This window comes from Centruroides sculpturatus, unplaced genomic scaffold (assembly GCF_000671375.1).
Source record: "Centruroides sculpturatus isolate CEXI.00-Female unplaced genomic scaffold, Cexi_2.0 scaffold524, whole genome shotgun sequence".
Taxonomy (NCBI): domain Eukaryota; kingdom Metazoa; phylum Arthropoda; class Arachnida; order Scorpiones; family Buthidae; genus Centruroides; species Centruroides sculpturatus.
In genome coordinates this window covers 178,896-205,818 of record NW_019384773.1, presented here as the reverse complement: position 1 = coordinate 205,818, position 26,923 = coordinate 178,896, and the positions used below count along the sequence as shown (strand labels likewise).

Genomic DNA, 26,923 nt, shown 5'->3' with positions numbered 1-26,923 from the left:
GACGACGCGTTTTAAATTAGATTTTAACTGGAATGGCGATTTTTCAGTTTAAAAAGCACTTGATACAAAGCGATAAGAGATATAAACGCACCAATCGAAATCATCAATATGCATCTCTGTGCAGAAAGCACCTATATACGAAGTTTAGACCTAAATATTCCCATAGTAATAATCGATATAATCGATGTAGCACCTGCAACGCGCACAAAAGGTCAGAATCTATATTGTACATGTACTGTGCAATCCGGAATATACGTCAATCATTAACATTCTCATCACAAACGAATGCATCAAACTCTTTCAACGGATAATTAATACTCATTTAATTTTATTTTTAGAAAGTCCAGACAGGTTTCTAATAAATTAAATATGGAAATTTCTTTTTATACCAAGAAAACGACTCAATAAAATGAATATATATATTTTTTATGTTTAATCCCATTACCAAGGTTTGGATATGGGTAGAATATTGCATAGGAAATTTTTGAATGTGTCTGTGAGTGACCAAGTACCCTTCTCCTACTGTACTAAAAGTAGAAAACGCTATTAGTATTATTTAAATACTCCCAAAGTGCTTTTAAAAGCCCACTCTCAAATATTAAAGCTGCAGATTTTAAAAATATGGCTTCTTATCTTAACAACCGGTTCAAGTACTACAGTAGAATAAGCAAAAACTTCCCCTCCTTCTCCTCCTCCTCGTTAGTTATAACAAATTTTCGTCTGTGGTATGCCTGGGTTAATCGGTATTAAGTATATTTAATTGAAATCCGACACGAATTACTAACTATGAAATTTTATACATCCATATTTATGCCACCTTCTCAGATAAAGACGGCTCGAATATAATACATTAGGCCGTATAAATCTTCATGATAAATATATTCTCGGGTTTAATTATGCACCGTACGGAATTTTAAAATGAAATTACAACATAATGTGACATATATTAAGCATTATTGATGATGTCTTGGTATTAATAAGATAATTATATTGTAGATCTAATCCCGTTTGTAATTTATGAAACTAATGTGTTGTAAAATGGGATTATCGAAAATCAATTTTTGAAAATCATAATTTAAGGCACCACCCATTCGACAAAGTTTGCCAAGCAACTCTACTTAATTTAGAAAATTAATAAAGAAAAAATATATATAAAATAAGCTTTTGTTAATTAACAGATTAAAGATAATGTTCTTAAGTTTAAAGAATTAATTCTCTTTGGTTCCTATCGAATTTTAAATATTTGTTCGTGTTTAATATGCAAACATCGAGATAATTTTCTAGACTAGGTTAAGTTGCCTTTTACGAGTCAACTGCTATGTTGATCATTTGAGACGTTTTATTTACAGGATTTTCCAAGAGACACGCATAAGAATCTATAAAATTGCCAAGCTTTACACGTGTAAAATATATTTAATGTACTATTCGACTAAAGATAAGAAGAGAGACAAGCGAATTTTATTACAAACAGTAGTTTTGATAAAAGCCGAACGCATTTGTATGCCAAAGACAAAGAAGGACACTCCTTTATGGATACGATTTCGAACATTTCTTTTTATTTTCTTCTTATTTATGCCCGTATTTTATATTATCCTAACTAAACACGAATGATTCTTCCGTTTCATAGGATAATCAATCATATTATCTTCATCCTCGCTACATATAGTAGTAAACAAGATGCTGTAAGTCAACAGAAAGATCTTCATTTGTTATCCGCATATAATTTATCGCCAAATTAATGTTTCTATTCTATTTTCGTCAGAGATAAAAACGTTAGTGAAAAAATGCTTACAACGTATTCACTTTGGCGTGGTAAACTGAAAGATGTAATTCATCTTTTATATCTAGACTATCAACGAAGAAACATGAGAATTGGCTATTGGAAATTGTTGGCTGTCTCATTGTTTCGAGCACGCTCCGAGTAATTTGATTCCAGATGAAAGTAACATTGATTGAAGGTGTGTTACGTTTCTCTGATTGTTTCTCGGGATGAATAGTTCAGAGGACACGCTTTCTTCCCCGTAAGATTTACTGATTTGAAAATTGTTCACAGACGAAGATTTAATTCGGTTTGCTCAATGAGATCTATTCGTTTTATCTATCGAATTATCTATAAAAGAGTAAATAACTTTGTTTATAAAATATTCTATCAAAGTCCAAAGAGAAAAGAAATAAATGGATAATACTACGGAACCGAAAGTGCCATTCTAGCGTAACTATTGAATTGTAATTGCTTTATATGAAAAGAGAGCATTTCGATGCTTTTAACATGGTTGCGCTAGTTGCTCTACTGGAGCTTAACTCTATTCTTTATTAAAGCTCCAATAGACGCTTTACTAAAGCCAAATTCGCAACATTTACTTTAGATGGTCTAATAGGTGAAGGCCCCCGAAACCTCTATAACAAGTCGTATTAGTTTTTCTCTTGAAATAGCACTAGAACTCTTCTAAAATAATGTCACTGCTTCACGACATCTCCATTGAATGTTCTAGTAATATAAATACACTAATTGTTAATTCGAAAGTTTGGAGATTCCTAGAATTGTCTTAGACATTCATTCTCTTAGACACCTAAAAAGTCTATGTATATACTACAGTAAACTTTGAAAGAGAAAAGACTGTATATATACAGTTACATCCCAGTCTACGCTAATATATCTACCTATCTATCGAATATTTCGTAAAAATAGAATGCATTGAAGGAGAATATTTTCATATTTTATACTTGTTATATTTAAATTTAGATTAAATACTCGTTCAAAATGGATTTTAAATGCATAATTTCATCTATATGAAATGTTTTATTTCAAATTCACAGACTTTTATGCTAAAATTGCATTAAATATGCAAGTGGATTTTCTGTTTGAAACGCATTATATTGATGCTCGACTGGAACTGATGTATAGATGTTTTATCGAGCCTCATTGAATGCTTTACCGGAGTAATACTAGATGCTCTACTAGAATTCTACTAGATTCTCAATTGGAGTTCCACTAGAACTTCTACTAGGTTGAATAGATTTTCTATTATAAGTTACTAGATGCTAGAGCTGCACTCGATACGGTACCGAGATGATTGTTGCTCTGTACGAAAAGAAAAATGATCTCAATGTTAATCTCCAAAATATTTTTTAAAATTTATGTTTTAACAAATTTTAATTCATATAATTTTATTTCAACAGTTAATATTCATCAGATGATTAAATGTTAAAGGTTGGAGTCATTTGTTGCCTCTTTAACTCATTTTATTAATGGATTGTGTCCATTCTTGTTTTAAATCCTATTATCTTTTATTTGGTTACCGAAATACATTAATGTTGAAATTCATTTTCATGTAATTGTTGTTCTTTCATATAAAAATAAATAACTCTTCTTAATTAGATGCAGTCGAAGAAGTTTTTCTTTGTTAAATCAATTTATTAATGTAGAAGTTTTTTGAAGTTTTTTTTATATCGTTTCCTTCTTCTTTTTATATTTATTTATATATGGAACGTTTCTTCCATTTTGTAGCTTTCGTCCCCTCTTTTCTTAGTCTCGAAAACATTTTTCGGTAAACAAATAAATGTAATTTGTAAGAGGCGTCGGACGAGAGTGGTCATAATGCTCGACCTAATTTTGCTTTGTAACAGCATTGACACGAATGTTTCTCTTGTAATAAAGCAGAGGAATAAACGGTTTCCATCTAAGTTATTAAGTATTGAGAAGGAAATCGCAGATACACAAACATAATTGCTTCTGGCGTCAACTCTGTGACTAAAGTCTTCAAAGCCAAGACGGGCGGCACCGTCTGCTCCAATTTTTCATTACATTCCGCCCATAAACAAACAAAACTCTTATAAAGATTTTACAGCATCCTCTAACGCTATTAATTCCTATTTTTCTAATTATCTTGTTTTCTTGTTATTTTTCAGAGTAAACACAATAAAAAAAATGTTTTTAACGTGTCTATTATATAAAATTCATTATAAAACGAATCGAACTTTGAGACTTCTCGTTTGTTTCTATTAATTAAATTAATTCTGAAGAAATTATAATTTCTTCAGAATTCGTCTGTATAGAAAAATACATGGCATGAATGGCAAAATTATTTGGTACCAGTTAATTAATTCATTTTAAATTCACTTCTGAATTCATAATTATGCAGCAAATAATCAAATTAAAATTTAGTTTATGAATTTTCTATAAAGAAATTACCGTTTTTATTACGAAATAAATAAAATTTTACCATATTTAAGTGNATTATCGTTAATGAATATCTTTTAGACAATCTCTTTATCCAAAATTTCCTTGTTAAATTAATATACTATCGAGTTCCTCTTTAATATCCTTAAATATTTTTGAAATGTAACTATTTCTGAAATTTCCCTTATTTTCTCTATTTAATATTCTCGCATTCTTTCTGCTAACATTCCAATATTCCCGAATACTTTTGAAAATACCTCCATTCTGAAATTCTCCATATTTTTCCAACAATTTCCCTATTTAATATTTTCACATTTCGCTTTCATATGTTCCAATCTTTCCGAACGGATCTGTGAAGTATTTTTCCTTTCGAAATGTCCCTTATTTTTCCATATCCAATATTTTTCTTTCTCTTTATCAACATTTGAATGCATTAAAGTATATAATTTATTTATTGTGCTACTATCTATTTTTATTGTTAATGATATTTCCAAGATATAAATTTTCTTTTCTCTTTAATAATGCTCCTGTCTTATACTTTTATATCCATTTTTTTACAGTACTGATGCATTTAAACTATTCGAAAATATCACTGTAACTAAAAGTTGTTCCACTAAATTAAATTATTTTAGATTACTAAAATCTTATTAACGTATAATAGTTTAAAAAAATCTTAAAAATATCTCTTAACATTCTTAAAATTTCCTTCATTTCTCTAACAATTACTCCGCTTTAATATTCTCACATTCTTCTTATTTACAGTTCTAACATTTTTAGATATATTCAAAGTAGATTCTTGCTTAAATTCTCTTCCTTTCTCTAACAATTTCAATGTATTACTGAATATTTCATTTCCTCATATTCTTAAAAATTTCTTCATGTAATAATATAAAAACTCATAAACCCAAAGAAAGATTTCTGCATATTATAAATATAAAGTAACTAAAATAAGAAGATAAATACACCAAGAATAAAGAAAAAAGTATTAGAAAAATAGGAAAAAAAAATTATTCATACTTAATTTAAAACGGAAATTTATTAAAAGAACAAGAGAAAAATAATATATCAAAGTTACGTAAATAGTTTTATTAATTATATATATAGAAATGTCATTTATTATAAATTAATTATCATAACGTAAATAATATATATAACAGAATGTCGCGATATTTATAATTTATTGATGTCGATCATCTGATTAACATATTTTCCTTATTTACAACGGAAGCATTTCTAAAAAAACATTCAGAGAAATCGAGAACTTAACTAGAAATCCTTATTTCTTCGAATGCTTCGTGTATGCTACAAGTTGTACTTTGTTTTTCCTGTCTGAAACAACATTCTTTAAGCAGCCCTGCTTTGGCAAAATGCCCAACTTGGGCTTCCACTTTAAATTCACACAACACGTGTTCTTGGTATTTCTTTTTATACTTTACATTTTATAGCAAACTACTGCATATCGCCCAGAAAAAAAATAATAAGAGNAATTATTGAAATTTTATATAAGAAAAAAAACGAGTGTAGAATTAATGTTTTAGGTATTAAATATAAGGGATTTTTGTATGGAGGAACGTATATGAAGTTTGTTTCAAGTTCTAAGAATTGAGAGCAGAAAGACAATCTTCTGGCCATCTGCCACAAGAGCAGTGATGAAACTTTTATGAAATCGGTAATTACCGATGATGAAACTGTTTTTCGGGTAAGACAAAAGAATCTTCAGTGCAACTAGATAAAGCCATTTTTACAGAAGTCAAAACAGATAAAGCTGAATATCAACATTGCCATGGAACTCAAAGGGATTAGTTTGATTTTCTTTTTTTAAAGAAAAATCTTTTCACATTTTTATTTTCTTACATATCTATTTTTATTTCTGGGATTAGAAGTTAGAAGCTATATTCTGTAACGATATAATAATAAAAAATTGTCCCACGCTAGAGGAATGTGAAAAATATAATTTAAACACATTATCGATAATGTTTTGCGGTTAATCTTTAATAATATTTTATATGTGTACACTGTAACGTTATTTTTGTATTGTTATTGATGATCTAATGCTTCGTTGATGCGTGTTTAGCTCGTGTCTTTTTTCCCCTTGCGTGATCGTATAGGTAAAACGTGCGAACATCACCTCTGAATTAAAATATTTAGGAGTCATACAAACAAACCATCAGTTGTGAAACGTACACAAACCATCTGGAGAAACACGTGCTAAAAACACGTATTTAGCACGTGTTCCTCCAGATGGTTTGTCTACGCTTTATTAATATCTCAAAGGAGTTGTTTATCACGAGTAACGTTAGCTACGTTATTTTTGTTTTCTTGGAACAACTGTTGAATTTGGCGACTAAAGGAGAAAATCTTCAAAAGTAAATTGAAGAATGTACAGTACTCTTAAATTTTACATATTACACACATTGATATACAGTATGTAGTTTTTAGTGTGTGTTTCTCTTCTCTGTTCCATAGCTTCCTTGATGAGTATTTACTAAGTATTCTGCTATTCAAGCGACATTTTTTTGGAAAAAAGTGTAGTGCATATCCTCTATTTGGGTGATAGCTTGGCTAATACTTGAGAACATTCTTTTGAATTTAAAATCTTTAGCAGTTACACAAAATTTACATAATTTATCTGAGGTGAATACTCGCTAAAAGATACGAATTTAACATGCAACCTTGGATGACTACATACATCTCATTATTATTTCGAAGGAGCGAGTGACCAGTAACATAATCTACATCAATTTTTTATTACTTTCTTGGAAAATACCACGGAAATTTATCTTCACTAAAGAACAGATACGAATGTTCAAAAACATCTCAAAAACAAATTTTAAGAATAAGCTCCGATCGTATCTCCGTCTAAAAGACTAGTTACCATATTCCATCATTCAATGTCAGAATTTCGACTGAGAAAAGAACATTCTTCGAGAAGACCTATTAACCTCATACCGAGAAAATATGAAGAGTCCATTCAAGTCAATAGAGATTGCAAATTTAAAAATCGAACATTCAAAAGCAATCTGGTTGAATTCTTTTCCTCCTTTCTATTCTTCTTCATCTTTCGATCGAAAATAGACATCCTCGACTAAAAGAAAGAAAGAAAAAAAAAATTATGAGTATTCTTCCTCTAGGTCTTTCTCCTACATTGGAATGAGAAGCACTTTCAGCAATGACAACCGTCAAGAACAAATGTCGTGAACATCTCTCATTGGAAGATAATGTGAGGATTTATCTATCTCGATTTCTAAAAGAATCAACAAACTTTAGCCCAACCAATACAAGCTTATCACGTTTTAAAAGGGGGAAAAAGTTTGCAAACTTAATTTCTAACATAACCCAAAACTTTTCTAACACCAATAAAAAACAAAATTAAATAAATCTAATTAAATTATTAAATTTTTAACATTAATTTAAGTCTCATCAAAAGTTTATCTTTTACATATTTTAATATTAATCAAGCTATTTTATAAAAATATAATTAAAAAAAATTTAATTCGTTAGAGCAGCAACAACAACAACAACAACAGCAACTCCCAATTCTTCACCTCTTTAAGTCTTCTTTTTTATGTCCCTTTTTTTTAATAATTGAAAGTTATTTACGTCGCAGATATTTTATTACCTAAACTTATTCCAAGAAGAAGTGATTGATAAAACGATAGCTTTACAATTACCGTAATTACTTTTTAGAAAATTATAATATTTTCTCGACCAGTTTTTATGCCATTAACTGTCAATCTAGTCTCTCTCATTTTTTTTTTTATTATTCTTTCAGCATTAACGTATAACGTAATAAAGATAGATTAATTTATAATGGCCTTGTAGTTTTTTATATATTAAAAAAATAATTAAACTATAAAATAATGAAAAAAATAAATTTATACGCGATAGAAAAGAATATCGTCATATGCTTCTTTACGGTTTGAAAATTTTGTTAACGTCGCCTTTTTTTTCCCTCTTCCGTATTCCTTTTTTATTTTATTGTTTAGAGCGTAAAAATACAATTTATCTAGCTGTATTTTACAAATATCCTGATGACAGCTGGAACTCTTGCAGTTTAATAGAAACTAGTCTAGGCCTATTACAGTATAAAACCCAATCATTAGCTAACCGTTCCGAGAATCCACTTTTCAACGAATAAATGTTTATCTATCTATCTATCTATATATATATTTTCTAGCCATTCTATCGGGATTAAAAATATAAAATTAGTCTAGTTACTTGCCATCTGGCGTTTTGGAGACAATTCCATTAAACAGCCATAGAACATAAAAAAAAATACAAGCAAATGTCATTATAAGTGTTTTATTGCAAGCTGTGTATGGAGATTAAAACCAGCTGGAGATGTGTTTCAATGACCCATATACAGTTTATTTCACAATTTCTTCCAGTGCAATGAGGTCATTAGACTGCATAAGGAGTAAGAAGTTTTATTAATATTCTTTATAATCTCCTAATTGACTAGTTCGTGACTCGATTGTAACAATACTTTTAGCTTAATTCTTCTACTCTTCTATTCTGTAGGCGTCATCCATTTACTGCTCTTCTACCCCCCGTCAGAAACTATAGATACTTTGGGTGTGCTTCTATAAGTAAAACGATACGCTAGACTTTCAGGCAGAAATTTAAAAGTCACAAGACTCCATTGTCGAAGAAACTTGCGATCGGTCACGCATAACAAATACCAGAAATTGTTTTTTGTTCTGTTTCAGTAAGTTTAATTTTTAACAGTCTTTGTCACATCCTCTTCTATATCTCACTCTTCCTCCTTATGTATTAGCATTGAGATACAAAACTGTTTAAAGTTTTTTACAATTCGAAAAGTTGTAAAGTATGTTTAGAAATAAAGCCATTATCGACACTAAAAAAAAGGACAAGGAAAAGACCGGAAGTAAAGGTTAAGGTCTCTGATCACGTGGGAAGATTATACAGCCCCCTTTTTTACAAACAATACAAAAGAATGTGTTTAGTAGCTATAAAGGACAAACTGAAAAGTTTATATAATAAATAAATTATAAAAGAATCGAAATTTCTATTCTCTTTATTGCGTAGGAAAGATTTAATGTATTATATGAATGTAGTACAGTAATGTGTAAAAATAAAAGAGAGTTATAAAGGCTGAAAGTGAAGGTTAAGGTCTTAGATCGCGTGAGGTATTTTGCATAATTATTTTCTCTTACTAATCCTACAATATAAAATTCTTAATAGTTATGAATAAAGCTGTGGAGGATAATAAAGTTTATAATTATTATATATAAATTCATAAAATGTAAAAATGTAGAAAGTTGATAATTATTCATTAGCTTTGTATTACTTAAGAAAAAAGTGAATTTCCTTTAATACTTCTCTAACAATTACTGTAACAGGAAGTTTTGACTTACACAATGACTATTTTAAGCTTATATTATGTTAGAAAGAGTATAATGATGTTAGTATCATGTGACACTGATAGTGTATATACGTAAAACACTAAGAAAGGCCGGAAGTAAAGGTTGAGCTGCGGATTATGTGACCTCCCTTACTGAATGGTATAATAATTATAAATTATTGTATTGCAGAATGTAGAAATATATAAATTAGTAATATATAGAATTATTAATTGTACTTCATTATTGATCAATCATTACTGATTATTGTGAGTATTAATTAGCATGATCAATAAGAGAAGAGTAAGATGATTGTAATAGCTTTTAATTATATTTTACTTCACAACTTAATAATCTACACTTTGTTTACTTTACAGTAATTTACACTATCTTTACTTTATAATAATCTATATGCAAATATTATACTAGAAGAGCTAATAACGATATATCAATATCAAATGATATCGATAGCTCAATACATCATCCGATTCTTTCCACGACATTTATTTTCGCAGCATTACAGCAATCCATACGAATCCTTTATTGGTAAACTTCTAAGTGAAGTTCGAAGTAGACGTATATATTGGCATACTTTCTACAATTCACTCAATTTGATTAACTTATAACCGAGTTTAATATTTTCTATAAAATTTAATTTCGATGAATGTTTTATATAGCCTTCATTGTAAATAGGTCAACATCTACGACATCACAAATAACTTTTAGACAATTTCTAACACAATAATATATTGTAAAAAAGTTGGAAGCACTCACCACACTAAATATTATTTATTTTCTATCATGCGTCAGCACTCAATGGTTATAGAAACCATCAGGAGTACATTCAATTATAGAAATGCATTGGGTAGTAAAAGAGATTATTACGTTGTTTTGTTGTGTAGCTCCCTCATCTCGTAGAAATGCATTTTAGATACAAAAGCAAGAACACAACTGGAAAATGGAAGAATACAATAAAATCGAAATGGTCTCTTTTTTCCTTCTACTTTTTTTTTTAGTTCCGTTCTGTTCAGTCGAGTAGCTCGATTTCTAGTTAGGCCATTTCTTTATTTATTTATTTCTCCCTGCTTCCTCTTCACCATCCAAATTTCTCTTCTCATTTAGCAACATAAAGCTTAACTCTTCCCATAGGATCGGTTTCGTGCGTCTCGTATAAACTCTTAATACGCGCACTTATTGTTACTAAAGTAGCATAGCGCCGTAGACACTCGAGTAAAAATTTACGAGACGATAATAGAAAAGTGACTTTAACCGAAAACAAGAAAACACGGAATGCTGTTTAGCTTTGAGCTTGACCTTTTACAATCTTATATATATGGGTATAGTTATTCGCATAACGAGTTACACGATTATGCGTATTGTAAATGGTTTTATGTCACGGTTGGCATCGGTAATGGTTTATGTAATAGAAGTCTCTTTGCTTATCTTTCTTTTTTAAGAGAAAGGACACGATATCTGGAACCATGCAACTAGACAAATGACTAATCAAGCACCACCCACTGTAGCACGCTATAGCACCGTGCGGCATGTGCACGCACTTGATCAATAAGGGTGAGTCGAATACTCACACGTGTGGCGAGAACAGTGATAGGTCAATAGCGGGCTTCGCTACTCTCTTGATTAAATTCAATTGCCAGAGTCACAAAGAACAAGTATTACTTTGAGAAATGATCTCTTTAAGATGCCAATTCGGAATTTGTCCCAAAACCTCCGCCATCTAAATTATCGAGTCGAATGAAATTGTTGGCTACGACAAGTAATCATTACGGAAAGAGGACTTACGTAAATTTCATCTCTAGAGATGATTCTTCTCAACACGCGATCTTACGTACTGATGAAATTTCCCAATTTGCCTTTTAATCATTAATAATTTTTGGGAGGGGAGACGAAAATTCTGCGTTTTAACTCATCCTTATTGAAAATATCATCATTACTCTCCTTATTTTTCATTTCTTTCAATGGATTGGTCATTATTCTTCTCGTTTATTGCGGTCTTTCTCTATGAATAAATGAAAATTATTCTCCATTTTAAAATTCAGAAATGAGTAAAGGATATATGTACTCTACTGTACGTTTGTGTTTTACTTTAGAAATTTCTGTATTTTCAAACTCATATAAGAAAATTAAATGATGTGCTTTTAAGAAAAATATTTATGTAAAAAAAGAACCACATGTACTGTACGCATAAGATATAGAACATAGAATAATATACAAATATATCTTGATATAAGATGCCCAGAATGGGAGTGTATATACAGAACAATGTATTAAATGTACACAAAAATATTAGATAAGGATGAAAAGAAAGAAAAAGTCAAAAATATGCTGAAAAGACAAAAAATAATATGCAGAAATGTACACAGAAAGGATAAAAGCGTGTACAAGAAACAGAAATCTGTACAGAAATCGTAACAAAAGAAGGATAAAAGTTTAAAGAAAAATATAAAACTCTTTTCTTTCTATTCAAAGAAAAATATGTAAAATATTTTACAAGACAAATGTGTATACAAGAATCACTATATACGAAAGCATGAAATAAAAAAAATATAAGAAAAAAAAAAATTGCAAAAGATAAAAGAAAAGCAGAACACACAGAAGAAGAATCATTACATTAGAAAAATTCTCATATTTTTAAGTGATAATTAACACACGAATTTTTAAACTTTATAAAAACTCTGGCATCGAAAAATATCGCAGTTTTAACAGAACTTTTATGTGGGCAATAAAAGAACTTTTAAAACTAACTCATTCGTGATTTACGATTATCTGTAATTTTTTTTCTTCCTGCACATGCACAGCATGTATTGTTATCTAGTCTGAGCGGGAGAAGCTTGCTGTTTTTTTTTTTCGTCCCGCTCTTCTTTCTCTTTTCCTTTTCTGAAACAGAACAAAGAGTGATAGTTTCTCATTGCGACGTTACTAACAAATGTAGCATCGCAATGCTTTTCTTACTCCTCTTTTTAGCTTAGATACAATTACATGCTAATTATTATTAAACACATTATTGATGTAGCCTGTTGACAATGAAAGCTATGGTCGATTTGTTTTTCCTTCGCATCCTTTCTTCCTTTTGTTAATGACCGTTGCTAGAAATGTACCAAAACCTTTGTTCGAAAAATAAATATTGACAAAATTGTACGCAGAAAGAAAGCTTTCTCTTTCTCGTTTTCGACTTCTTTAAAAGTAAAAATAATATCGAAAAAAAAATATATATATATATATCGATCACTATAAATGAATTTGTGATAAAGTAAAAAATTATCCCGGTGTTCTCTCTCTTTCTAGACGAATAAATGAATAAATCTTAACTGTACAAGCAAGAAAATAAAGCAAAATTATATACTTTAGCGTTGAAGATGAACAATAATAGGGCTTATTTTATTTTATACACATTTCTTTTTTATTCTGTGATACAGAAAATGATCGTTTCATAATGTAGGTTGACCCGTTGTGCCCAGCCTTCAACTAGCTGTGTGTGTGATGTAATTCTGCTGGTAACGATTGTACCAGAAAGTGGGTGGAGTGTAGTTGGTTGGTAACGACAAGGAAGGAAGGGCTGCACCAGTTGGATCGATTGGAGCTTACCTAGCAACCGGTGTTTGTGACAGCAGGGTGGAATTAGGGGACAAGTCGTTGAAGGGAAACAGGCTGAAACTAATAGCTAGCTATCGTGACAACCACTGCCTTATCTGGTAAAATATGTGTTTATGCAACAACCTTATATTTATCGTATGTAAATAAATTGTATCCTTTTATTCTCTGTTGATTTTTTAAAATATGGTTGTGTTTTTTTTTCGATTAGTATCTTTTTGTTAATCCAGTTTTAAGCTTTTTAAGTTGGAGCCAAGTCGGTATGAATAAACACTCTCGGTCTAAACGAGTTTAATTAATATTTTCGAGATCAGAAATCAGTCAACTGCACGCAGATTGTAGAGATTAATCCAACTCGAGTGCTTAATCCGTTGTTTTCTTTCCTGTTTTTCGCTGCAAATCCATCATTTTACGAGGAGGTGAGCAAATTGTCGTCTACGATAAAAGCGCACTGGTTCATCGATGCGTTCAATAAAGCGCTCTGACCTTTCACTTTATTAAATTACGTTACGATTTAATAAATACTGACATTTTTGATAGGTTTATGTAAATTATCGTATTATTAATTTACCCTCTGGCTTTTTGTTATTAAGTATTTTTATTTTACAAAAGTGAATTTTCGCAACGTTAGAAAGAGAAGATGCAAACGTGCAAACAATCAAAGTTCGCACAGAAGAGAGAGGGAGAGAACAAACACTCGAAAAATCCATCTGCTCTTTTATCATTCACATGGGGATAAAAATAAGCGGAAGTGGCAGAAGTTTTATCTCCAATGTGTCACATATTTAGACCACGAAACTTGTCAAATTGCCAGTTCAAAAATTAAACTAGAAAATATATATATAAGTTATATGAAAAGTCGAAAATATACTTTTTCTCCCTTTAATTCTATAAAGAATAACACAACAACTGTTCCAATATATTACTTTTATTGCAACTTTCAGAAAGTATTTAATGGATCTAATAGGTTTTACGTAGTTAATCACATTTTATGGCTCTTTAAAAATATCACGTGTTTTTTAATTAAAAAAAATAATAATAATCATATTTTATTATCTAACGACAGCGAATGTGGCCGAGTCGACCTCGTTAAGTACTCCTTTTAAGAATGATCACCCGCGATACTATCGACGTTACTAATTTAGTTTTTCTGTCCTTTACTCGGAATAGATCTTAGAAACATTTTTTCTTCCTCTTTTTTTTTTTGATTTAGCTGCTCTAGATATGGTATAATGGATTAATATAATACTTCTTTTTGAATTTAGGAATAGCCATTTAAGAGATAGAAACTGTAAAATATCTCCGCCCGATTTATCAGGATAGAGGCCATCGAGAGGATTGAAAATAATCCATAGTTCGAGGTAGTTCTAGATCGTAACTTTCTGTCGACTTTAAAAAACCATTCTAAATTTCTGGCCCGAAAATACAAGATATGACGAAGATGTTCCTCTATCTTCTCTTTTTTTCCACTGTAGTAATCTTCAGTTACACATAAAGAACAAAGATTAGAGATTATTGGCGTGTTAAATATTAAAAAAATAATAATTCTAGACATTGCTTCGAATAAATATAGATTAAATTTTTATCCAGTTAAAAAATTAATTTTAAACTTTTATATATTCTAAAGTTGTAAATTATTATACGCCCTTCTTCGAGGTGGTAGAATCTCAATTATGCTTAAGAAATTAGATATACACGTTGGTTTCAATCATACTTAAAAATAGAAAATGTATATTTATTCGTCATGTGTTTATTTTATATATAGAATAAACACCAAGTTTTTAAATTAACGAGTCAAAAATCTGAAATATAAAAGCAATTTCTTGGCTGTTTTAATGTAGAAAAATATTAAAGTGAAGGCTTTAGTAATATTTCTTTATCGACAAGTTTAAGCTGTAAATATAAGATATAAGATACGACAAAAAGATGTCGATTGGGTCAAGATTCGAGACAACATGACATATATATATAGGTGAAAAGAGCATTTATTTATAAAGAACGTACATGTATCTTCGCTTATATTAAATATCTACTAAAATGTTATGTAAATTTCGTTCGATACTTAATATTTTTATGTCAGAATAGGTTATGCGATATTTTAGTTTATTTATTGAACTTAAGATAGTATCTGAATCATCAGAATAAGAATTCTTCGTCCTTTGCTAATTTGGAAGCGATCTTAATACAGGATTATTAACGTATATTTTAGAGAAAATAACATTTTTTACGATTTTACTTGCTAAGAATAATTTCTAGTTCTCAATTATATTATGATCTTTTAAAGTATTTCCAACAAAGAATTGTAAAAGTCCAATTATTAGTATCTGTCATTCGTACTTAGAAAATACTATTTTTTTAATAAAAAAATGATACTTATAGAAGTGTTTTAATCTTGTTTACAGTTTATATCCACCTTTTTTTACGTGTGTAAATCTTCAAATATAGGAATTTTTCTTTGATAATGATTTATACTGCAACGTCTCGCTCCTAGTGCATTCATAGAATGAAATGCAAGGACACTACAAAATAGTAGCCAATAGAATATGTCTCCGTCGTATATAAGATATATTTTTTTTATTTATTACATTTTTTTTAAGAGAAAACTTTTCAACTTTGAATGCTATTTCTTAACTGGCTAATTTGATAGTGACCCAGAAATCATTATCATGGGTGGGGTCTATTTATAAAGCTAAATTGAATAAAGTTCCATCCTACTTTATTGGCTAAGATTTCATATCGTACAAGGCATTTTTTTATTATTATATCTTTCTAAAAACGATACAGTTGAAGTTTTATAAATTTTCAATTGGTAGATATTTATGATTCGAGTATAAAAACGAAACTTATATATATATTTTTTTTTTACGCCTAGTCAGAAATGCTTTGTAGAGATGACCACACCCAACATCAGAACTTTATATGTCAGATATAATTTTTTTATTTTTTTTAATCCATTTTTGTTCGTTTTATAAATATCCTAGCTAATATAAAAATTTCACGTCCATTTAATATTACCCACGTATGATTGTTACTATAGTAACAACATGTCTACTTTAATATTAATTTTACTTTCGGTACTTTTAGCTTTCGATTACTGATATTTACCTATCACTCCACTTTCTAAGAAAAAAAAATATTCGTGCTTATCTTTATTAACGTAGTATATAAGCCATCTGCAACTTTTTTCTACCTTTGCTAGAGCTACAGATGTTTAGGTATTGGTCTAATTTTATGAATTTTACGATTTATAGAACAAGGTTTTTTTATGGATAATAGTGATAAAACCTTGTTTTATAATTATCGTAAAAGAATTGCCATTTTTTTAAAGCATAATAGTTAATTCATTAGCTTTACAAGTATTAGAAATATACCTGTCTTAGCGCTGTAGAAGGTTTAGCTATTAATTCAGTTTTATGAAATTTGTGGTTTGAGAAAACAAAATTTTATCATTAACAACAAAAATTCCTTTTTTTTTTCTCCCCGTAAGTATAATAGTTACTTAACTTTATAGCTCTATAACATCAACATTTTCTCTCTTAAATAATACTGTAGATCCATTTATCTAGTTTAATTTTTTAGTTTATTAGTTTACATTTATGAATTTTTATCATTTGAAACAATAAAATCCGTATTTTTGTATGAATTATAATTAATTGCGTGAGTTTATTACCATTTTAAGTTGTTCATTATCTATATGGCTTTTTTCCCCGTTAGATATCGTTACGGATTTTTTTACGTTGAAGCCCGGTTTTATTCTTTACAAATACGGGAAACGTTTATTAAAATCTCTATAATTTCGTAGATAGGAAAATTGTTTAGCCTTATTAACACGTAAGAAGCATTGACGGAGGCTTTTCGTTTCTTGATAATGTCGTAGATACCTTACAATATTCTCCTCCTTTAACTCTCGATAGGAATTCCCGTATGTTTCCACTTGTAGAAACAAGACATCAACATCAATATAAGAAAACTAGCATCTGTTTTTTGCATAGACGGGATAATTAAAAGTTCATACGGCGAGAAGGACGGTGAGTAGATCCCCCTCTTCTACCTCTTATCGCATTGTTTAAACAAGAAAACTGTTAGCACAGGAAGGAAGAAAAAGCTATAAATCAGCATTTCCCATCGGTGTGATATTTCTACAAGAGGTGTGACCTGTTTAAAGTACTAGGATGTACATTTAACACGTTTCAAAGCACGCTTCGGAACGAATTGCATCTCTTAATGACTCGATTTAGCGAATGGCCGAATGGTCTTAAAGAGATTCCCACTAAACGCGAAGCTTATATCCCCGCTCTAGAATCTTATGAAGTCATAATCGTACAAACACATTTTAGCGAATTTATATATATATTTTATACCGACACAACTCATATCGTAAAATATAGCAGAGAAAGGATCGTAAACAAACTTTTCTTTGATGCGAATAAAGTTGACTTCTAGGGATCCACGACTCCAACAATAAGCTATACGGAGAAGATATATGTATTTGTTATTGAAATTCTTTATTGATTTTCTCAACAGGATTAAATTTCGTGAAACCGTTACGAGTTTTCTTCTTGGTGGTGATGACCTCTCGGATGAGTTATTCAGCCAGCAATTTACAGAACTTTCTACTCAAGCGAGGACCAATATGTAAGTAAAAACTTTCTGCTTTTGGCACTGTAAAGATTTGGCTGACTAGAATGTTTCTCTACTTAACATGTAAGACGTTAGACCAATGAACAACGTAATGCTATTATCTGTGCTGAGTCAACAACATTCTGGATCGTGATCACCATAGCAACAGGTCTGGTTGGCTCCACCAGCGAATTAACAGTTTGTATTTCCCTTGTTCTGTTATTAGTAGTCTGCTTCATTCGCTATCATTCGCTTTTACGACTTCTTTTTTTTTCTTTTTAATTTTACTAACTAACTTAAATTAATTCGATCTTATCAAATTGCCTCAAATTTCTATTAGGTCTAAAATAAATTAAATGTTTTCCAGTTTCGACTCCTATACTAATGTAAAAGTTAACTTTTCCAGTCGAAAAATTGTTAAAGTGGATTTTAAAAATATATTTATCTTTAATTTAATTGAAATTTTAAGTCCATTGTTAAGATTCTCTTCGTAGAAGAGAGATTTTTCGAATAGGAAACAAGAGAAGTCATTTTCAAAATCATCATTTTACAGGCCAAGGATAGGTTAAGATAACAACAGTTAACGTAAAGGCCAAGGATGAAGTTAAAAACTCTATTGTTAATGTAAAGGCCACAGATGAAAGGCAGATAAAACAATTCTTTAAATAGCTGTTAAGTTAATTTTTTTTTTATTGTTAGTTCTAAGATAACTTTTAATCCTCGCTATAAGCTAACTTCTTTAATCCCTGGCTTTAATCCGTAAATCCATTGTTAAGATTCTCTTCGCGGATCTTTAAGAAAAGAAATTTTTCGTCTAGAAAAATAAGAGAAACAGTCGATAAAAAAACCCAGTTAGTTTAAAAAATACATTAAAAATTAATTGGATAAAAATTAATTTTTTAATAGCTGTAAGCTGATTTTTAATCTCTAGATATTATAACATTTTTAATCCCTCGCTTTAATCTTTAAATCCATTGTTAAGATTCTTTTGTGATCTTTGAGAGGAAAGATGTAGGCTGCTTTACAAAGCTTTGGTTTCTCATATTGTTGTTGGTATTATCCGATTTCGATTTTAAATGTTAGAAAATGAAAAATATTGAAGAAAACGAATATATATATTTTTTATTTTATCACGAAATATTTAGTTAATTAAACTTTTTTAAATGGAAAAATTAAATTCTAAAAATTCCATCATGAGCGATAAAAAATAGCGTTGATGCGTGATTAAAATAAAGTATAGGTTAGCTGAGGGTAAACAAGCTTTTTTATCTTTAAGGTAGAAGTAGAGTTAATAGTAAACGAAGAGAGAAAATGTAGTTAACCCACGAACAAAGATAAAAGTTTAGTTAAGCCGAAAGGCCACAGAAAAGTATTAAAGCCAAAACAGAGCTTAATATTACTTAAAACCAAAAGTGCAGCTTAGAAATCTTAATTTTCGAGAGGCAATTAAGTCTAATTAAAGGATAAAGGCTAAATTAAATAAAGATTAAAATACGATTAAATTATTTATGCAAGATGCCACATCCTCGGTTGCACAAAGGCCAACCAAACTATTATTCACACTTCAGAATATATTTGGTCTTAAACCGTAATCGAAAGCTCTAACTAAAGCTACCTGTCATAAATAATACCATGTTTTTTTCATCTTTCCTCAAAAATTTTCCATTTTCCACAATTTTCTTTATCACGAAAACAACTCGAAAAGATTTAAATAAATTTCTCCTCTTTCACTAAAACTTTCCACTCAACCAATATAAATTTTCCTCGAATTCAGCTGTATATCTATCACAACAAACAATACAATAAATACACTTAAGAAGGGGGATACTCTCTTCTCCATCTTCAAAAACTCCGCATTTTCTATTAAAATTTATGACGTTTCGTACTTAAGCTGGTGATTAATTACGTGTTTATTTTCTTCACGTCGTACATTTTCATGGAATAATAATTGATTGTTGTGCCATTATAGAACATGTGAGAACCATTTCTGTTGCCCTTAATGTGTTTGGTCTCCTTGGTTACTATCTGTTGAAAAGGCTAGTCTCCTTTGCAATTACCACTGCATTAGACACTGTAACTCCTTTGTACTTTGACGTTCATGATTGCTGACTTATTGATCAATCGATAAGTCCAGATACCCAGAAGTGGTTCCTAGAATCTTACAGGCAGACCGCTGCCAACAGACTAAACTGTCACGAATGAATTACGTCAAGTTCACGACATTGAATTATATTGAATTCGCCTCGCGTGAGTCTCGACAGGTGGAAAGGAAGATTCTACACCTTATTCCTCCTAATGTAAATTGCATAATAGGCATACAACATTATACTGATATGTATAATATCACTTTGTAATGGCTCCAGACAATTATGCCTTTAAAAAATTCTTTTTATATCGGTTTTATTTATTTATGTTAAGTTACCGAACTTACATCTTGCGTGGACATTAACTACAACCCTCGAGGTTAGGTTAATGGATAAAAAAGAAACTTTTTCTGTGTCTAGCAATTTTTTAAACTCATTCCTCTGTTTATAAAAGGGATTTTTAGATCTGTGTTTCCCCTTCGTTTCTTAAAAAAAATCGTTAAGAAATGCTATTTTCACTGCACGCTACTCGTGCTGTGCAAAATAGCCCCCTAACCATTATCAACTGGGAGTCTCCATAGCAACGTATAGGCTAGATTGGAGAACAATACGACAGAACCGTCTAATGTCTTTGCAGATATTTACTTAAAGGGAAGAAGAAGATGTGTTATTTGAAGAAATATGACTTCACTAGACTGATGTTTAATCTTCGGCAGTTAATTTGTCCACGAAGTTTTAGTTTAACGGGGGAAGAACGAGAGATGTTATTACGTTTTCAATCAATAAGGTTTCCCTTTTTTCTCTCTAATTGCTATAGATATGAGGAGGCAACACGAATTTTTTGTCAGAACTTCGATAAGAGATATAGACTAAGTTTATGTATAAATAAAAAATTTCTTATTACAAGAAAACTAAATTGATAATTGGAATTCGTCCGAATCTCTCGTTAAAATCTTGTGGTTAAGTTTTATCTACACTCATATGTGAATTCTCTTCTCGATATGACTTCGAAATAATTAACAATGCTATTATAATTCATGTTATATGACAGAAAAGATTTCTTGCCAACTTATATACTGGAATTTCCATAAATTTTTCATTAAAATCTCTTAGTTCAGTTATATTTTATGGTCGCAGGCAGCACCTCTTTTCAGCTTCGATATGCCGTGTAATCTTGTCGTGATCACGTTGTTTGCAAGAAAAAATTGTCTTAATAGTAGAAAAATAGATAATAAATTAGAATTTTGAAAATTTTTCATTAAATCTTTCATAAATAATCTCAAGTCAGGCAATGAATTTCATTAATATTGATGTAGTTATTAGATACCATATATAATAAGGAAAGGGCTATTACAAGAAAACTAGATTATAGATATCGACCCCATATTAATCTAGTTTTCTAGATAAATAGATATCCATAAATCAGAATTCAGGAGAGGCTCTTGAAAACTTTTTACATTAAAACTAAACACTACCCTCGTATCTTATCGATGTTGTTAAATAAAGTAATCACAATCTAACTCAAATACAGGTTACATTAAGAGATTTTAATGGAGAATTTTATCTAATTCTAATATAAAATGTATTTTAATTCTTCCTGATGTAAAAAGAAAAATATATTTCGAGTCAGAATTAAGTGGAATCTTTCATTAAAATCTCTTAATTTTATCTTTATCTGAGGTCGGATTGTGGTTTTCATTCTGAGTCAGCAGAGACGTGACCGTGACATTTCCAATAATCGCGCTTAACCTTATTACATGGAAAGAAAATCGGAAGAAAAGCGTATTTTAATCATTACTTAACCAAATTTCTAACTAAATTATCCTATTTAAGATTAAAACAAGCGTAGTTAGGTAATGATTCCTCTTCAAAGTTGGCATCTTAGTCCCAATACGGATAAGAAAAGCATGTTTTTGTAAAAGGAAATTAGATTTTGTATTCAGAATTCGATGGAATATTTCATTAAAATCTCTTATACAAGTCTGTAGGAGCGGTCAGAGACAGCATTTGTTCCAAGTCGGCAACGATGTGACCATCGATGTAGCCAATAATCGTATTGTAATCCCATTACTGCTTTCATCGTCCACACAACACTGCGGTTGTGTAAACAGTTCGGCCACAATGACGTTGTCTCGGGAGACTACATCTTTTATTTTACTCTTCGCTACTCACACGATCGCTACTTGTTCACTAGAAAATCGACTTTAGGTCGATACCGTCTGGATGTGAATAAATTGCACTCTTGTGATCAGAAATTTTGCTGCTCAGGGAAGCAATGCTTCATATGGCTTTCCGTCTCAATCAAATTTATGTCGTAATGCTCCTTTAACTTTTAATTTCTGTCAAGATTTTATGATTTCCGGGTCGAGTGATCCTCTATAAATATATAAAAATTCCTTGCTGCTTCCAACTACTCTCAAGTTCCTAACAATTCCAAAAAGTCGTCGTCGTCGTCGAGATATTGAGAAATAAATTCTTTTAATCTACTTCAGAAACATAATCCTCATCGTTTATAAGCGTATACTTTTAGAAAGAACGAAAAAAAAATTGATAATTAGAAACAATTTACATTTATATTGTTATCGATTTTGCAATTTTCCTGATTATTCTGTTTGTGTTTGGTCTAATGATGGAATTTATATTTTCGCTTTACTAAATTACCTTCTACTAAAAGTTTTAATTCGTTATATGATAAACATTTTCATCATTGAAACTTTCAAATTTCAAACTGCACCTGCCAATTATATATACAAAAAAACAATTGATAAATACCGTTATAACATTCAAATTATAAATAATTTAACACTTCTAATTTACAAGTTAACAAACTTCTTGAAAAATTACAAACTTGTTTAATTAACGTGTCTTAATTTAAACAGTTCTTAAAATTCATTTCTAATATAATCTCAAGGCTTATAAAAGAAGAAAAACTATTTTTCTTCTTATTTTCTAGTATATGATAACAAATGTTTTAATTATTTAAGCCTAGAAAAGCATTTCTATTGTTGGTTTCTAGTATATAATAAGAATATTCTCATAAAATGGATCAGTAAAGTCATTTCCTGTAGTGGAACACGAAGACTAGACCCCATTTTGTCTTTATTATTTCTTATTTTAATGCACCACAATATAACAATTTAATCCTGATTTTTTGATATATCCAAAAATAATTCATTACGCGTCAAATATTAGAAGAAAAGTCACAATTTTTAACAACTAATTCTCTGTTATTTTGGTATAAATTTATTGATAAAGTATAAATAAAATAATTACATTTTTATAAAACAGATGTTCCATCTTTTGTTGCCGGTTACAGTGGATTTAATAGAAGAAATTTTCCATTATTCTAAATTTGATGCACTGCTAAACACAACGAATATCCATCTTGTATATTCTGATTTCGACGCATTTAAACATAAAGGAAATCACTACATAAAAGTTTTTTCTTACATAAAAAAAAAACTGATCACTGTATTCCAACAAACGGAATTCTGTCATGGAATACAAGATTTCGATGTCTTAGAAAACGATTAACGAATAAGCGCAACGACAAAAGAAAATGTCTTTTTCTTCTTTTTTTTTTTTAATATTTTGTTTATCCATTGTTCTGCGGAACTTCTGCGGAATCATACGTTAAAAAGCAGCAATAAATATCTGTTTCTAGAATTAAATGACTTTCGCTTTGAAGAATTGTTTCCATCATATACACAACAATAAACAACAAAAAATCTTTTCCTGGTTTATGGCTCGTATTTTGAAAGATCTTTTCTATTACAGAATACACGAAGACAACAACAAAGATTTCTAGTTCGAGTGAATCTAGTAAATCAGACTCAACTAAGAAACTTGTTTCCTTCTATTTTTCCGTGAAATGCGATCTCCAAAGAAATAATCTTCACAATAAAAAAAAAACAAAAAAAAAAACTTTGTCACCGTTTCTCTTCGTAAATAAATTCTAGAAAAGCCTTGAAAATATTGAATCCTACAAGAGATCTTCGTAATTAGAATCAATCAAAGTGTATTTTTGTTTCTTAATTTAATATAAAATAGAGAAAGAGGGAGACTTGTGAATCGTTTGAATCAGAAGAACGAAGTGTATGCGAAGATTTCAATGAATCTCGTTCCATAGTAATCACAGTAACAGAAACCTTCATTGTTGTCGAATTCAATAACAGAATGTTCATTGTTAATGAGTTTGATGATTAAAACTTAGTAAAACAGAAAGTTTCATTGTTTTCGAGTTGAGAATTTTCGTTTTAACGATTCATTCTTACTAAATAATTGGAACGGACTCAAAAAAAAGAGAGAAGAAAACATTCCAAACTGGGAAACTTTCATTGTTATATTCGAACGAATTGTAGAAATAGATCCACGAAGAAATCAGAAATATTAACTTTCATTGTTGTATTCCGACGTATGGCAGCAATTGATCTTTAAAGAAAGAATTGTCAGGAGTCAGAAAATAGAAACTTTCATTGTCGTACTCGAGCGTAAAATAGGACGCAACCTGAAAGAAGATAGCATAGCAAAAGTTAGAAAACTGGCCACGATTCGCCTCGTTATCTAAGCCACGCGACGCGTCGCGGCGCGCTACTCTATATAACAAAAACTAAACTGCACCGTAAAATGACAAATATTAAGCTATATAAATGGCGTTGCCAGATAATATTTTAAACAATTGACGTTTTAATAAACAAAAGAGAGAAAGGGTATTAGAATTGCGCGCGTTAATGAGCGACGCGCGCAATTCTAATGCGTCAAAGCGCAACGTGAAGATAAATTGAATCTGCATCCAAGTTTCATTGACGAATAAAACATAAAATTTCCATTGTAGAATTTTAGAGAAATGTAAAATTCGAGAAAGTTTTTTAAATCGAATGAAGCCAGAATAAAAAGGAAGATTTAATTGTTGTTATTCTTAGGGAATGTTTTATTTATTTATTTATTTTTTTACAGAACTTACCTGGGTCTTCTATCAACAGTCTGTCGTCTGTTGCACCATCTGGCGTCTTCCATCGGTCATTACACCCATGCAATTACACTGCAATGTCCCTCGTTATGTTTTATAGCCGGACAGATCACACCATCGTGTGTTCGTTTATTACGACCCTCGTCTGTTGGAAATTTGCGGTTGGACGATTGATCTGACTCGATAATATTACCAGGAAGCAATATATCGATTTTTACTTTTCCTACTTGTTATACTTTTATAATATTCTCGAAATGCATTTGCATACTTTTCAGACCGATGAATTATTATGATAACCCCTTCATTTTGTCCAAACTCTTGTCAATCTCGCTAGTTTTACACGCACCGGATATTTTAATATTAATTTATCTAGTAAAAATTGACACCTTTTTCGATATAAAGCAATATAATTTCCAAGATTTTTATTAAATCGCGCACTCAAACTTTCCAGCTTCATATCTAGAAGTTAAGGGGAGGGGAGAAAAAGTAAAGAGGGAGAGAAGAGAGCTGCGACAATGTTTGAATGCTCGAATCTTGTTTATCTACCTAGACGTTCCATCACTCGGCATTTTACACAAATCGATTTAGTGCAACTTTATGGAAAAGTTGACAGGGGGATAAAAAAAAAATTGAAGAAATTTAGAGGCGCCAAACAACTGTTAAAAAATTGTAAATCGTTATAGAATCGATAAGACAGAGATGCAAATTTATAGTTAATAAGAAGATTCGACCATTTTGGTGCGATATCAGTCGCGAAACAAAAGATCTTCTAATGATGAGAACGGGCAGGAAATAAGTGCGCGGATGCTACAACACCCAGAGACAAGTCAGATAAACGAACCCCCTTATCTGCAGCAGGAAATAGAGACGTCACTAGGTCCTTCTTCCCTTGTCACAAAGATCACGTGCTGTCCATCTATCCACCAATAGCGTGTCTTCTCTTTTTGTCAGCTGTCATTTCTCTCTCGTGCCGGATGATTATTTGTCACGTGATGTGGATCTTTTCCTTCTATCTCCATCTAATGTTCCATCTAAAATTCGCTAATGTCCACATTTCTTTTATCTTTATTAAACATCCAATAAAATCGGAAAAGTTATTTTCGGACTTTATCAATCTCTCTCCCCTCTCTCCCTATTTTTTTTTATATTCTACTTTCTACTTTTCACCCCGTAACCTCGTATAACCCGCAGACCCACTCCACCGAATTAGAAAACGGTCCCGATCACTTTTTAATTGATACAACCCGATCTGAGACGATAAATTTCATTTAAAAAAAACCTTAAGAAACAACGTCGTTTCTTAATTTGTCACTAGTGAAAACTAGCGGTAATATATATATATATACAATTTTTTTTATTTAAAGAATAAAAATTCTTCTTTAATTCTCTTTTTTTCCCTACTCTACTATGGGAATTAGAAAGTGGCAAAAAAGTAAAAAAATGGCTTTTTGATTACAGAGATTAACTCTTTATTTTTCATTAAAGCATAATTTGTCGTAGGAAAGAATTTTTTAATAGACAGATCATAATAGTCTCTCCCTTCTGTTTTTTTCTCTTCTTCTTCTTCTTCTTCTTCCTCCTCCTCTTCTTCTACTCCTTATTTATTTTTTTCCGTTTTCTTCCCCATTTCTCAGTGTTTCTTTCTTCCATTTAAATTTCCCAAGACTGGTTTAGTTAGTTATAAAACAAAATTGGAAATTATAAAAGAAAATTACAAAACTAAACGATTTTATAAGATTCTCTTCCATTAGAAAAATTATTTTTGTTATCTCTTAATGCGGCTATTTAAAGAAAGATAGAGAAGTTTTAAACATTATTTTTAAAACGTTCATTAAGAATAAAATAAATTTTTCTTTTCTTTCTTTTTTTTTTAATATTTTACTTAAATCATTTTTAACTTTTATAAAATATTTAAATTACTACATACCGTAAATTATTTTTTAAAAATAATAATAAAAAAAAGGAGGAGAAGAGAAAGAATTATCATGTTTAATTCTATTTAATATAAACACAAATTTTGCGACTCTTTAATGAGTTCGGTTTAATTGCTTTAAAAGTTTTTTAAATTTATTTCTTTTTTCCTTTTGTTTCGCGAAGA

General features: G+C 30.2%; 1 long non-coding RNA gene across 4 annotated transcripts in view; it reads left to right on the top strand.

Moving 5' to 3' along the window:
* The window catches only part of LOC111629029, a 74,487-nt gene extending 47,845 nt beyond the window's left edge, over window positions 1-26,642 (top strand). For 2 of the 4 annotated variants that reach the window (XR_002757264.1, XR_002757263.1), the window contains one exon: window positions 17,677-23,369. This is a non-coding gene — a long non-coding RNA (uncharacterized LOC111629029). Of the gene's footprint in view, window positions 1-17,676; window positions 23,370-24,812 lie in introns of those variants that run through there. The other 2 variants (XR_002757266.1, XR_002757265.1) reach the window with 2 other exon arrangements.
* The last annotated feature ends 281 nt before the right edge of the window (window positions 26,643-26,923 follow it).